Source organism: Pelodiscus sinensis, chromosome 8 (assembly GCF_052426305.1).
Source record: "Pelodiscus sinensis isolate ZL-2025 chromosome 8, ASM5242630v1, whole genome shotgun sequence".
NCBI lineage: Eukaryota > Metazoa > Chordata > Testudines > Trionychidae > Pelodiscus > Pelodiscus sinensis.
The window spans coordinates 17398228-17412100 of NC_143059.1; the positions used below are offsets into that span (position 1 = coordinate 17398228).

The following is a 13873-nucleotide window of genomic DNA, read 5'->3' on the forward strand; positions in this document are numbered from 1 at the left end:
GCTTTCCAGTGATGTGTTGGCAAAGATTATTAAATATTTTAATGACATCTAGGGGATATTACACCTAAAACAATTATTTGAACACAAATTGAGAAATGTTTAAATGACCTCTACTTAATTTAATATATTTACTATAAAAAGCACAGTGAAGTAGTTACCTGAAATCTCTCTCTAAATATTTTTTCTTGTGGGACAACGAAGTGACATCATAAGTCAATTTGCATTGCCAAGCCCCCAAATCCAAGCCCTCCCAAATGGCCTCTCACCATCAGCTCCACTGGCAGACTTCCCCACTAACTGGCCTCCTCGCCCACAGCCCTACACTGCCCTTCCAGGCAAGTGTGAGGCTGGGGCAGTGTGTTGCCCCAGCCTCCCTCCCCTGTGCTCCAGCTGGGGGGGAGGGGGGGGGAGCACGGTAGAATCCACAATCCACATGGCCCCAGGAGCCACACAGCCTCTTTCTTTCCCCCTTCTTGGTGCTCCGAGGCAAGGGGGAGGGAAGAGGGAGAAGCCACAAGCTCCCGGGAGTTGCACAGCCTTTCCCCTCCCCACTCCCTGGTGCTCCAAGGAGAGGGGGGAGCAGAAGCCATGAGCCACACAGCCCCAGGAGCCATGCAGCTTCTTCCTTAACCAGTGCTCCGAGTGGGGAGTGGAAGCCATGAGCCACACAGCCCTGGGAGCCATGTGGCCTCCCCTTTCCCGGTGGGGGAAGGGGGCAGAAAATGCAAGGCCTCCCCTTCTCCGGTGCTCGGGGGGGGGGGGGGCAGGAGCCACATCCCCTCCTGCCTCCCCAGCCCCCTTCAAACACACCCTAGGTCAGGGGGAGGGCCGGGGCTGGTGTATCTGCCCAGCAGTAGGGGAGGAGGGAAGAGCAGGGGTGGACCAGAGGAGAAAGAGCCAGGGCAGGCCAGGAGTGGGCCGGGGAGGAGCGAAAAAGGGCCAAGGTGGACAAACGAAGGGCCATAGTGGGGGGCCCAAGCATGAGCCATGGCAGGCCGGGGGGCAGGTGGCACATGAGCTGGAGCAGGCCCTCCCTGGCTGCCAGGGGAGGTGGGGAGAGAGCTGGGGCAGCATCGGACCCAAGCCTTCCCTGGGCCAAGAGGGGGATGGCAAGCATAGCGAGCAGGGGGGCGGCCCCCTAGTGTATCATTAGGCAACCAATAGTTGCACAAATTGAAAAACTACTGAAAAGGTGAAGGAATAGCTTTAAGAAGCTTTTTTTTTTCTTCCTACAGAAGAGTTTGAATCAGCTGGTGGCATATTGAAATTGCATTTAAAGGGTATTACTTTCCTTTCCACAACAGAAAAGACTTGTTGTTTTTTTCTGCATAAGCCTATGAGAGGATGCAGTTATACAGTATTTAATTGCATTTTATAAAATGATCCTCTCCAGAATTGTAATTGTTTTTAGTGGTTCTAATCTGGAAAAATATTTCCCCTCCCTGATATTCGTATAATTATTTATTTTGTTATTTAACCTTTTTGTTATTTTTAAAATCCCCCAACACTACTGAAGTTACAGTATGAATATTAAGATCAGCTATATACATTTATAAGATTTAAAATCCTAGAGACTGATATTGTGTGTCCCACAATGTTTGAACAGAACCCTCAGCATAATGGAGTTCTGATGAGATCTGGTGCATCTCACAACTCCAGCTAGGCTTGAAAGGATTAGATTTGTGTCGATAAATGTCCATAAAGGTTTATTTCATGACACACACACACAAACTGCCAAAAAAAATCCATCAGTAATAATCGATTTACTGATAAGAACAGAAAGGAAAATGTTTGAGACATTATCAGTATACAATTTAAGGATATTTATTTTTAGAATTTTGACATGTTGAAAATTTGTGTTAACTAGCACAAAACTAAAGTTCTGAATCTCAGTAATTATTTCATCATAGAATACATTATCTGATCCTGCCATAATTTCCCACAATTGTGAAAATTTAAATAGATATACATAAAAAAAATCTTAAAAATTGTCAATTAGAAAAATAAAAATTGAATTATTCCAAGTTTGACTATAGTAATGTAAGTACTTGTAAGATCCCCAATCTTCTCACATTAACCACTACAATCTATACAAATTCTCAACATTATACCCATAAGTCCAATGAGTCTCAATACAATACCTGTCTTGCATTTCAGTTTATCAGTCTGTGTAGTTCAAGCAAGAGAAGTGGGAAAGGGAGGAAGTAATCTCTTAACACCTATCAATATGGACAGAACCTCTCACAAAACTCCCAGAGATTGCAGTAAGGGAGAACTCCCTATCTGCAACTTCACACAGAACATCTGGAAGATTTACATATTTTTAAACTCCACTGTCCTATCAGTCCCTTTCAATGAATGAGTCATGCCATAAAGGTCCTGTATTCATTCCTACAACTAGAATGATTCATAGTTGGATATCTGCTATTGGGAAAATAGACTTCCATTCATCCGAAGATGCCAGCCATGAAGAGAAGTGGGGGTGAGGACGGATTTTTTTCAAGGAGGTTAGTGAACTAGGATCTGTTTCTCTTGACAAATGAGACTAGAATATGCAGTAGATGGCACACCCCTTGAACTATGCTTTCCTTCCCTTTTGTGCAAGAGAACTGCACCACTGATCTTGTGGAGACAACATTTCTGGCCTTCTACAGCATGAAAAGCCATGGAAATTTTCAGATAGCAAGCTAAGAGATATGAAGGACAAAACTGAAGTTCACTAAATCTACCATGGGTACTATCAATAAAATCTTTTGAAATCCATTTTGTAAGTGTAGTCTACACAAAGTGTTTCACTATTTTATTTTTTAAAATAGAAGTGAATGTGCATGTTTAACAAATACTTCACTGAACATATTTTAACACTACATACCTACACGGCCTATACCTTGCTTCACAATGAACCAATACAATAAATATAACTGGGAAGGGTTTTTATATTAAACCAAAATCCAAAACAATATTCTCTGTGATATAGTTTGAAGAACTCATGTCAGAAAAAGTGCAGTGGGCAGGCTGCAGTCTCCTGCTCATTCAAAAGCCTCTCCATATCCACTACCAAACACTCATAAGGAGTAGCACCATTCATCTATGATGGACATTTTACTAGGGCAATTAAATATATATATATATATACACCTCTTCTCATCTGCCATGGACAAGAACAAGATCTTACCACAACTCAGAACAATTCTGACTCAATACCTGCACCCACTACCCCCCAAAAAACCTATGAAAAATAACAATCAGAAAGCCTAAACCCAGCAGAAAATTGTTTAAGAATAGTTGGTTTTGTATCCATACAAACTGGAAGAAAAAGAACCACTAAGATAATATCAGAATTAGGGATGTTAGATATCGTGTAAATGAACAGTTGTGTAACTGCATGAAATGTTTGTGGTTACACGACTATTTGATAATCCCCAGGGGCAGCGCCATCAGCCAGTGTGCACCCAGCCTCACTCCCAGGGACCACCTGCCACCCCTCACTGCTGCCTCTCTAAGAGAAAGCCATTTAAAAAACAGCTCACCATGCAGACTGGCTGCCTGCCACCCTGTGCTGCTGCCTCTGTGTCTGCAGGAGTCCAAGCTCCCTATGGACAGAGGCTGCTGTAGGGCAGGGGGAGGGGGAGAAGAAGGGGAGGCTGCTGCAAAGCAGCCTCTGTCCACTGTGGCCCAGAATGGCCACAGACAGAGGCTAGCCCAGCAGTAGCCAGACTGCAGGGAGCTCAGACCCCCGCAGACAGGAGCTACCACCGAGGACCTTGGATCCTCTGCAGAGGCTGCTTCGTGGGAGCTTCCTCTGTCCCCTCCCTGGCTGCTGCCCCTGACCGAGGCAGCAATGTGGGAAGGAAGGGGAGGGCAGTTGGCACTGCGGAGCCAGTGCTTTTAAGCAGTTTCCCCCTAGCACTGGCTCCTTCTTCCCCCCCTTGCTGCCTCTGATACAGCAAGGGGGGGGGGGGGATACATATAGTCTACAAGATTAATCAATAAGCCAACACTTATCGGTTAATTGTATAATCGACTACCCATAACATCCCTAATCAGCATACATACATTTTTATTCTCTTCATTCCAGAATACTGGAACTAAGGAAAAAACACATGCCCCTTAAAAGTTTTACTCCAGTCAATATTTGTGACTAATATCAGAGGGGATGGAAGTCTGTATCTGCAAAAACAAGGAGTTCTGTAGCATTGTAAAAACAGATTTATTTGGGCATAAGCTTTCATGGGTAAAAAATTCCACCTTGTTAGATGCATGATGTATTTTTGTGGTTCATGTAACTATATCTGCAGAAGATTAGAATTTCATTATATATGGGGCTTTTATTATTGAAAATCATTTGAAATATCTTTGAGATAAAATTTAAAAATACTTGACTGAATTTAATCGGTTAAAATATAATCTAAAAATTACACAAGGTTGGGGAGTTAAGTCTTCTTTCATAAACACTGAAGAGGGTAAGTTTTCCTTTTGAAAGTTATAGGAACCTAGCTGTATTAAATACATTAATTTTCTATGTTGAATGAAGATCAAACAGCACCTACTAAGATATACATCCACAGATGCAGGTACTTGCTCTTATTGAGTATTTACGAAAACTCAATCTCTACTGTAGACTTTAAGTATTTGTAGTATAAAATATGCATCTGATAAACTATGTCAAAAATGTTACCTTGATAACAAAAGATGAACATCTTTCCACCAAATTTTAATCATAGATTTTGAGGTGCAACATACAGTACTTTGATCATTAACTATATTTATAAATAGCTGGATGTGCAGCAGCACTGTTGTGCAATGCTACAGCCAATGACAGCCCTTATCACATATAAGTTTCTTTCGCTGAAATGTTATCAGCTTAAATATGTATTCTCAAAACAGACTTTTCATCCTCTACAAGAAATTAATATAATAAAATGATCAACTTCTCATGTGCAGACAGGTGAACCTGCTGGATTTAGATTCTGCAATACTGCTTCTCCCTGCAGAATCTACTCTAAATCCTGCACATTTTAACGATTCCGGGGCTCTATTGTTTAGCCAAACCCTTTCTTCTAGACGTCGTAGTCAGTTACACAAATGTGCATCCTAAAACCTAACAAGCCCTTTCTCCGAAATAAAGAAGCTATTCAATACTTTACTATTTAACTGTTGAATTACTACGGGCTTAACAGAAACGGTGGAACACAACTTCGCTCAAAGCCACCTCTCGCACCCAGAAATTCAAGGCCCCTCACTAAGCAGCGTCAGTGACTACACGGATACTCCTCTTGCACCACTATAGCTCGCGTAACACCCAGCCTGAAACTGCAACACAAAATGGGGGGTGGGGAGAAGGCGTCGTCGCAGAGAAACATTTAAAGCTCCAGTCTCAAAAGTGGCCTCTCGCCGGCCGCCTCCTGTGCCCCGGCAGAGACCCACCGACTCGCAGGGACCCTGCGTCACGGCAAGGGCCCACCCACACTGCGCACACTTGCCGCACTGGGGCCTGCCCGCCGAGCGGCGCCAGCCCCCCGCGAGCGGGGCAGCCGGGGCGAGGGGGACGTTGCTGTTGGGAGTCACGTCAGGCCGCGCCGCGCTGCCCCGCACAAGGACGGGACGGGACGGGGGGCACCCCGGCTGCGGCGGCGCAAGCAGGGCCCGCCCCGCGGCGCACTCCCGCTGGGACGGGCCCGGCCACAGCTGGCGCCCGGCGCGCGCGGCCCTCACCGCGGAACGTGCCCCCCAGGGCAGCCCGCGGGCACGTTCCCCGACAGCCCGGGCCGCCGCGGCACAACGGGCCCCGCGAACGCGCTGGGCCTCCGTCTCGCCGGACACCCCGGCCGCACTCACCCGCCGCGAGGGTCCGTCATGCTCCCGGCTGCGCTCGCTCCGTGTCACCCTCCGAGCGGCTCCGGCCTCCCCCGGCCGGGCGGGGGGCGCGGCGCAAACTCCGACAGCGGCCCGAGCCCTCGGCCTGCGCGAGCGGGACTCCAATCACGGCAGCCAACGGCCCCAGCCAGCACCGCGGGGGCGGAGCGCGCAACCGCCGCTGCCAGACGGGCTCGCTGGAGCTCGCGCCCTCGGGACACCGCCGCCCTCGCGCGCCGCCAGCCTCCGAGTCGCGGCTCCAGTGCCTCGCTCCGACGGCATCCGAGCGGCGGCGGAGATTGCCGAAGCCTGCCTGCCCGCCCCCTGACACGCGAGCGCTGCGAGAGCGCCCGCGCCCCTCCCCCAAGCTCTGGGAGCCCGCCAGCTCCCACCCCCAGCGCGAGCCGAGCGTTCGGAGATCTACCCCCCCCCCCAAGTGCTGGGCACCCACCCCTCCCCCAGTGCTGGGCGATCGCCAACTCTCCCCCAAACCCCAGCGCTGGGAGATCACACACACCCCCTCACCAGTGCCCCCTCGAACCCTAGCACTGGGAGATCCCCCCCCCCCCCCAAACCCCCCCCCCCAAACAACCCCCCCCCCCAGCGCTGGGAGATCACACACACCCCCTCACCAGTGCCCCCTCGAACCCTAGCACTGGGAGATCAACCCCCCCCCCCAAACCCCAGCGCTGGGAGATCACACACACCCCCTCACCAGTGCCCCTGAACCCTAGCACTGGGAGATCAACTCCCCCCCCCCAAACCCCAGCGCTGGGAGATCACCAATCCCCCCTCCCCAATGCTTAGAGATCACCACCACCCAAACCCCAGTGCTGGGAGATCACCAATCCCCCCTCCCCAATGCTTGGAGATCACCACCACCCAAACCCCAGTGCTGGGAGATCACCAATCCCCCCTCCCAAGTGCTTAGAGATCACCACCACCCAAACCCCAGTGCTGGGAGATCACCAATCCCCCCTCCCAAGTGCTTAGAGATCACCACCACCCAAACCCCAGTGCTGGGAGATCACCAATCCCCCCTCCCCAATGCTTGGAGATCACCACCACCCAAACCCCAGTGCTTGGAGATCACCACCACCCAAACCCCAGTGCTGGGAGATCACACACACCCCCTCCCTGGTTCTGGGAGACCACCAACCCTTCCTTGCCAGTGCTGGGAGATCATACACCCCCTTTCACCATTTCTTGGAGATCAACTCCCTGCCCAAACCTGAATGCTAGGAGATCTCCCCCCACTCCACCCCACCCCACCCACCCCTAATGCTTGGAGACCACCACCAGTGCTCCGGGAATCTATGCACTTGGGCAGCCACCCAGGAGAGATTCAAATGCTGCCCAGCTGATTAGCAGAGTGCCCATAGCTGGCAATATGGCTACGTTTAGACTGGCATGATTTTCCGCAAATGCTTTTAACAGAAAACTTTTCAGTTAAAAGCATTTGCGGAAAAGAGCATCTAGATTGGCACAGATGCTTTTCCGCAAAAGTGCTTTTACGGAAAAGCGTCTGTGCCAATCTAGACTCGCTTTTGCGCAAAAAAACCCCGATCGCCATTTTAGTCATCGGGGCTTTTTTGTGCAAAACAGTACTGTGCTGTCTACACTGACCCTCTTGCACAAATGATTTGCGCAAGAGGGCTTTTGCCTGAACGGGAGCAGCATAGCATTTCCGCAAGCACTGATTTCTTACAGTAGATCGTCAGTGTTCTTGCGGAAATTCAAGCAACCAGTGTAGACAGCTGGCAAGTTTTTCCGCAAAAGCAGCTGATTTTGTGGAAAAACTTGCCAGTCTAGACACAGCCCATGTGTTTCTACTGGTGGTGCACCTGGGTTTCTCACACTGCCTCTGCCCCCAGTGTTGCCCATTTTCTGGTTTCTGGCCAATAGCAACTTCCTGTTGGCAAGACAGGCAGCAAGTGAAGTGCCCCTCCACCCTCATCCCCTGGGCTCATAGGGTTCATAGCAGCAAACATAGCCCCTGCAGGTGCTCTAAGCACATACAAGAGTGTGGAAGGCAGGGCCCCTGGCTAAGGAACTTGCTGCTGGGCTGCTTGCTCGGGAGTCACTGATGTACGTACGGTTCCCCAGCCAGAACCTGCCTCTGGCACCACAGTTTCTCCATCCCCCAACCCTCTGCCTCCCTCCTACATCCCTACCCCATGTAACCCAAGCCTTCTGCACTCCCCATCCCTCCTCAGGTCACAACCCCTTCCCAGACCTTGCTCCCCAATCTGCTGTCCCTGGTCACAACCCAAATCCTTGCACGCGTGTGCACGCACACACACACACACACACACCCACTCCCTGCACTCCTGCCCCAGGTTACAATCTCCTCCTATACCCTGCACTCCCTCCTCCTACATCCCTCCCCCTGGCCAGATTCATCTCCTGCATCCATACCCCTCCCAGATCCTGCACCCCAATCCCCTATCCCAGGTCCCGACCCAAACTCCTGCACTTCTACCCCAGGTCACACCCAATCCCAAACCCTGCACCCCAGTCTGCTGCCTGAGGTCACAATCCCCTCCTTCACCCAAACTCCCTCCCAGATCCCACACCCCAGTCCCAGAAAAGTGCAGCCCTCGAACACGTACCAAATTCTTGGAGTGGCCCCCCATAAAAAATTATTGCCCACCTCTGCTTTACATAAAGGGACAAGATTCTGGGTGTTTCCACTTCCTCAACCAGCAGCACAAATGGCCCCAGATCCAGACAAGAGGCGAGCCTGGACATGCTAAGCCTTCCCTCACAAATACCCTGTGTGGTGCCCCAAACACCTGCCACCACAACCTCCCTCACTCCCAGTTACATGTCATCGGAGTGATGTGTTGGGAGGTGAGAGCAGCACTAGAAAGGCTGGCCAGTGTCTGGCTTCCCTCTGAAGGTGAGGACAATTAGCTTGGAGTTAATGCAGCAGAAAATGGAGTCAATGGAAGATTTCAGAGAGGAGGGGGTGGAGCTCTGAATGTTATATTAGGAATTGTGCTTTAGATGGATTCAAAAGGTCTCGGGAGCAACCATGTATGTTGGCGTAGACAGAAGAGGTGGTTATAGTAGCAAGATGGGAGACTACGGGAACCCAGGAAAGAGTTTTAGCTGTGGGCAAAGGGAAATTTGAATTTTTGAAAGGTTACAAGATAAATAGCAGGATATGATTATAATCTTTGGCTACACCTACTGGCGCGTTCTCACACAAAAACTCTTTTGCGGAAGAGTTCTTGTGCAAAAACTCTTCCAGAAGAGAGCGTCTACGCTGGCATGTGCTTTTGCACAAGAGATGTGCTTTTGCGCAAGAGCATCCATGCCAGTGTAGATACTCTCTTGCGCAAGAAAGCTCTGATGGCCATTTTAACCATAGGGCTTTCTTGCGCAAGAAATTCATGTTGCCTGTCTACACTGGCCTCTTCTGGAAGAGCTCTTGTGCAAGAAGGCTTATTCCTGAGCGGGAGCGTCAGAGTTCTGGCTCAAGAAGCCCTGATTTTATACTTTAGAACGTCAGTTTACTTGTGCAAGAACACGCGGCCAGTGTAGACAGGCAGCAAGTTTTTACGCAAGAGTGGCCGCTTTTGCGCGAGATTGCGCTAGTGTAGACACAGCCCTCATGTACAGGATGAAGAGAACAACTTTTATTGCTGCCTAGATAATTCTCCAAATAACTAAGCCAACTGAGATTGTAACTTTCCTCCCTTTCACCTCTTCAGTGAGATGCTTTGCTTACTGATGAACCTGCCAAAGGCCATCCTTTGCATCCCGTTTCTCAGCTTCCTTATTATTAGCAAGGTGCTGTTTGTCTTCGGTCTGTGCTTCCCAGCCCTTGGTAGAGCAGCTCAGAAGGAGCCTTGATGTTGTTGCACATGGTACGTGTAGAGGCACACTGCACCCCTGGATTCCAAGCATCCTATGCCTCACACTCCAGAACTACACCATGTCCACTATGAGCACAGCGTTGTGCACATGCAGAGAAGGGAGAGGATTTGCACCTTAATGCTGCAGAGGAAAGGTGATTAGGAGTATTTAGTTTCGGTTTATGTCAAAAGCTTTATATGCATAGTCTACTGCAGTGGAAAACTAATATTGCCCCGACCTATTCAGTTTCACTTTGCAACTGAACAGAGTGCTTCTTAGGACAGAACATTTGCTGCTGGCAAGATGAATGCCTCCCTAGACAAACTCTTTCCAGCAAGCAACTGATTGGAAAGTGTGGTGAAAACACTTATGGGCGGCAGATGGCCGCACACAAACTCTTTGTGGGAAACACTGGCATGCAGGGGGAGGTGTTCACTGTCTAGCTGTTTCATTTTTTTGGTATTAGAATTTACATATCTTCTGCACTCCAGCTTGAAACTTACTAGCTGTGGATCTGAAATAATAGTGCAGGCTTTGCAATACAGTTCATGTATATTTTAAACCCGGATTGAATCATAGAGGTATAGTGAGTTCTTGTATTATGTTGACGTGTTCTAGAAAGCAAAGAAGAGGGTATCATTTCAAACCTAATGCCTTTGCAGTCTTTTTTTCACAGGAACACAATGAAATGGGCACTTTTAAAAATGTGCAAGGGTGACTAAATAAGCTCATTAGAAACACGAAATTTTGTTTAATTCGGTTTTCAGAAACATCTTTGCTTTTTTTCCCTGTGCCAGAAAAAAAATACAGCATCCAAAATGATAGCAACTTACAGAACAGGCAAAATCACAGCTTCTACACTGGGTAGTGTAGAATGCAGAGAAACCCAGAAATCACTGAAGTAGGCATACTGTTCTTCCACTCTACCTATCTGCTCAGAACAAAACAGACCATAGAGAGGAATCCATACTCATGACCCAAAGCAAAACTGCTAGATCCAATTTTAAGGGAGCACGTTTAACAATACTTCTTTAAAATAATCTTACAAGATAATGTGATACAGTACTGAGCCTTCCATTAATGGGTTATTGATTAAATCCTATATAGGTTCCTAACGACCAAAAGCTGCTAACATTGAACACGTTTGATGCTGCATGTGAAATGTATATCTGGTTTTCATCCAGTTCTTGATGGGCAGATTTATACACCACACAAATTGTATCTTTTAGGGCGGTCATTGGAATAGTCATCCATTAAAAGAGTCTCTCCTGGTCAGGACCCAGGCATGTGTTGTATTGTGAATGAAGTTTGCATTGCTAGTGCCCATATCATACCTGCTCTCTGGATAGATGGCTCAGATACTGCTTACTGAGGCAGGCTCCCAAAGCAGAAACATATGGGCACCCTACACTTGGTCCTTAAGGGATGTGAGAACCTCTGTTGAAATATAGTTGGGCCAACTTCAATGGACAGCTACACTGATGTGATTAAGGGAGCTGAATGTTCAGTTTTTCAATAAATTTAGAGTAGATACACATCCAGGTGTCTGTCATTTCCTCTCCAGGGATTTTTTGTTAGTTCTTAGAATCGCTTTGGGCCATGAAAATCTTAACTATGAAAAGATCTTCAAGAAAGAGAAATATATATTGAGACATGTCAATTGTTTTATCAGAATATATTTGTATAGCCTTCTTCATACTGCCAGAATATACAGTTTGATACATACTCCAGCCACTTTGAAACTGGTTCAGGGTGATTGTTGCCAACAAGCACAGTAAGCTGGTAACTTATCTAGCATAGAAAGGTTTAAGAATATGAAGATTTAGTATCCCAAAGAGATGTAAATTTTTAAGTGTCAATTTTGTTCATGCTTGAAGTGAAAACGATCAGAGTCCTGTACAGCTGAAACAGAATTTTATTACTTTGATTTTATTTGATCTTCAGCATTGCAAACATCTTTTAACTAAAATAAATACCCCATAGACCAGTGTTTCTGAAAGTGTACTGCGGCATAGGCCAGGCCACCGCTTCCGCGGCTCCCCTTGGCTGCAAAGAACGAAATGGAGCCAAAGGGAGCCGCGAGGTTCTGTGGCCAGGGCACCAGTACATAAACAAACCAGGGCAGCCAATTAAAGCATTTCTGAAAGTGTTTCCACGGTACAGTTTCAGAAACACCGCCATAGTCTAGCTTAATATTATCCCACTCAGGCTTTATTCTACCTCAAAAATGACATTTAAATTGGTCCTGGCTAGTAATCTTTCTTTCCTGTATTATTTTATTTCAAAGCATACTGTCTCATTTATAAATTAATTGCACTACAACACCAATGATTAGATTAAATATTGTTATGGGAGAAGTATAATTAATTCAAGAAACTAGAATGAAATTCAAGTGTAAAGGTGCTTTTCAAAGGTTACTGCTCTTGAAACATGACTAATAAAAAAGCAAGCTTATCTATAGAGTAAGAAATCACTGAAACGCTATCAGCACTGGCCAAGGTTCTTTCAAGACAAGTCTGTAGTGGGACTAGAAATGCAACACAGGTAGAGAAGGTTAGGAGCAAACATGTCAAGAGTAATAACAACATGGTATATTTAGCTTAGGAAGGATGAAAAAGGATACCTTTGCATGCCTTAGTTATTAGGTGACTTTATGTGTACTTCACCCGTATGTTAGTTTTTGTGGACCAGAACCTTCCTGACCCATGCCTAAAAGACAAGAAGAATGGAGAAACTACTCCCTCTCCATTACTGTGGAATTGGCAAATGTTTCCTCAAGGGGACGGGAAGGAAACAAAAGCATGGCATTTTACCCAGATATGCACTAACAGAGCTTGCTGGCCATATAGTGGTATTAGCTGCATCCCACAAAAGAAAAGAGTAGTGGGAGCATTTGGCCTCCTCCTGTAGCAGAAAATCTCCCATTACTATCCGTTAGGATACATCTACACAGTGGTGTTATTTTGGAATAACTGACGTTATTCTGTAATAACACAGTGCATGTTTATACTACAAGTCTTTATATCAAAATAATGTCGAGCTGGAAGACTTCTCACTCAGACTCATAGTAACCCTCATTTCACGAAGAGTAAGGGAAGTCAAAGGAAGAGTGTTCTTCCTTCAACTTCCTGCTGTGTAGACAGCACCAAAAGCCGAATTAAGTTATTTCAACTTTGGCTACACAATTGACATAGCTGAACTCAACTTTAGCTGTGTAGAATACCCTTAGTGAGTGTAGCTCCATGCTAGGGGATATGCCTTCCTGCCACCATCTGGCCCTGTTTGGCTCTGTTCTCTACCACCACGTACGTCATACATCAAATGACTTATAGGTAAGAAAAAACATTTTTGAACACAGCTGATACTAAGGCTTCACTCAAGTATTAATCTGTTATTAACTGTTGTTAGTTTCAGATTCACAAAATTAGTAGTATGATCTCTCCCCAGTAATAAAATGCACTTGCATTGTTGTGGATTCTTTGTATGAACTAAAGGAAGAATAAACTCTTTGCCACTGAACTCACCAATTTGTGCAAATGGAAGTCAGCTGTGGGGAAAAAAAAATTACCTGCTTTAAGTTGTTTCACTCTAAGACCAAGTTTTTTGGAATTTATCTTGGATTTAGAATGCGGATGGTCTGTATATCAAAATAGCTATTTTGAAATAAGCGTTATTCCTCGTGGAAAACAGGAGTTATTATTTCGAAGTAACCAGCCCTTACTTTGAAAAAAAATGGGCTTGGTCGTGTGGGCACGCCGCTTGTTATTTCAAAATAAGGGGAGTTATTTTGAAATAACTCTCTAGTGTAGACCAGGACTGAGGCCTTCAACCAAATAAATGCCTCATTTACTGTTGCTGCCAGTAGTAAACCTTCATTCTTCTTTTACACCAAGTAAGCCTATTGTGGCCTCACTTGTGGCCTATTGTGTTTGTCAGTATCAAGTCTCTCTGAACCAGCGTTAAAAATGTTTTAATTTCTACAGTGCAAGGGACAAAAAATTTTCAGCGTTGTTACAAAAGTTGTGGACTCTCAGCATGATGTATATGCTTAAAATACCTTTGTCCTCATCTGCTCTCGCAGTAAAACTTTGTAAAACTCTGGTTCTGGGTAACCACTTGCTGACAACCATGGGAGTAATAGGTGAGCTACCCT

General features: G+C 46.6%; 1 protein-coding gene across 2 annotated transcripts in view; it reads right to left on the reverse strand.

Moving 5' to 3' along the window:
- The window catches only part of BMPR1A (bone morphogenetic protein receptor type 1A), a 174174-nt gene extending 168050 nt beyond the window's left edge, over positions 1-6124 (reverse strand). For both annotated transcript variants that reach the window (XM_075934831.2, XM_075934830.2), the window contains exon 1: positions 5839-6124. The gene's annotated coding sequence lies outside the window, so the exon portion shown is untranslated. The remainder of the gene's footprint in view (positions 1-5838) is intronic.
- Between the last annotated feature and the right edge of the window lie 7749 nt (positions 6125-13873).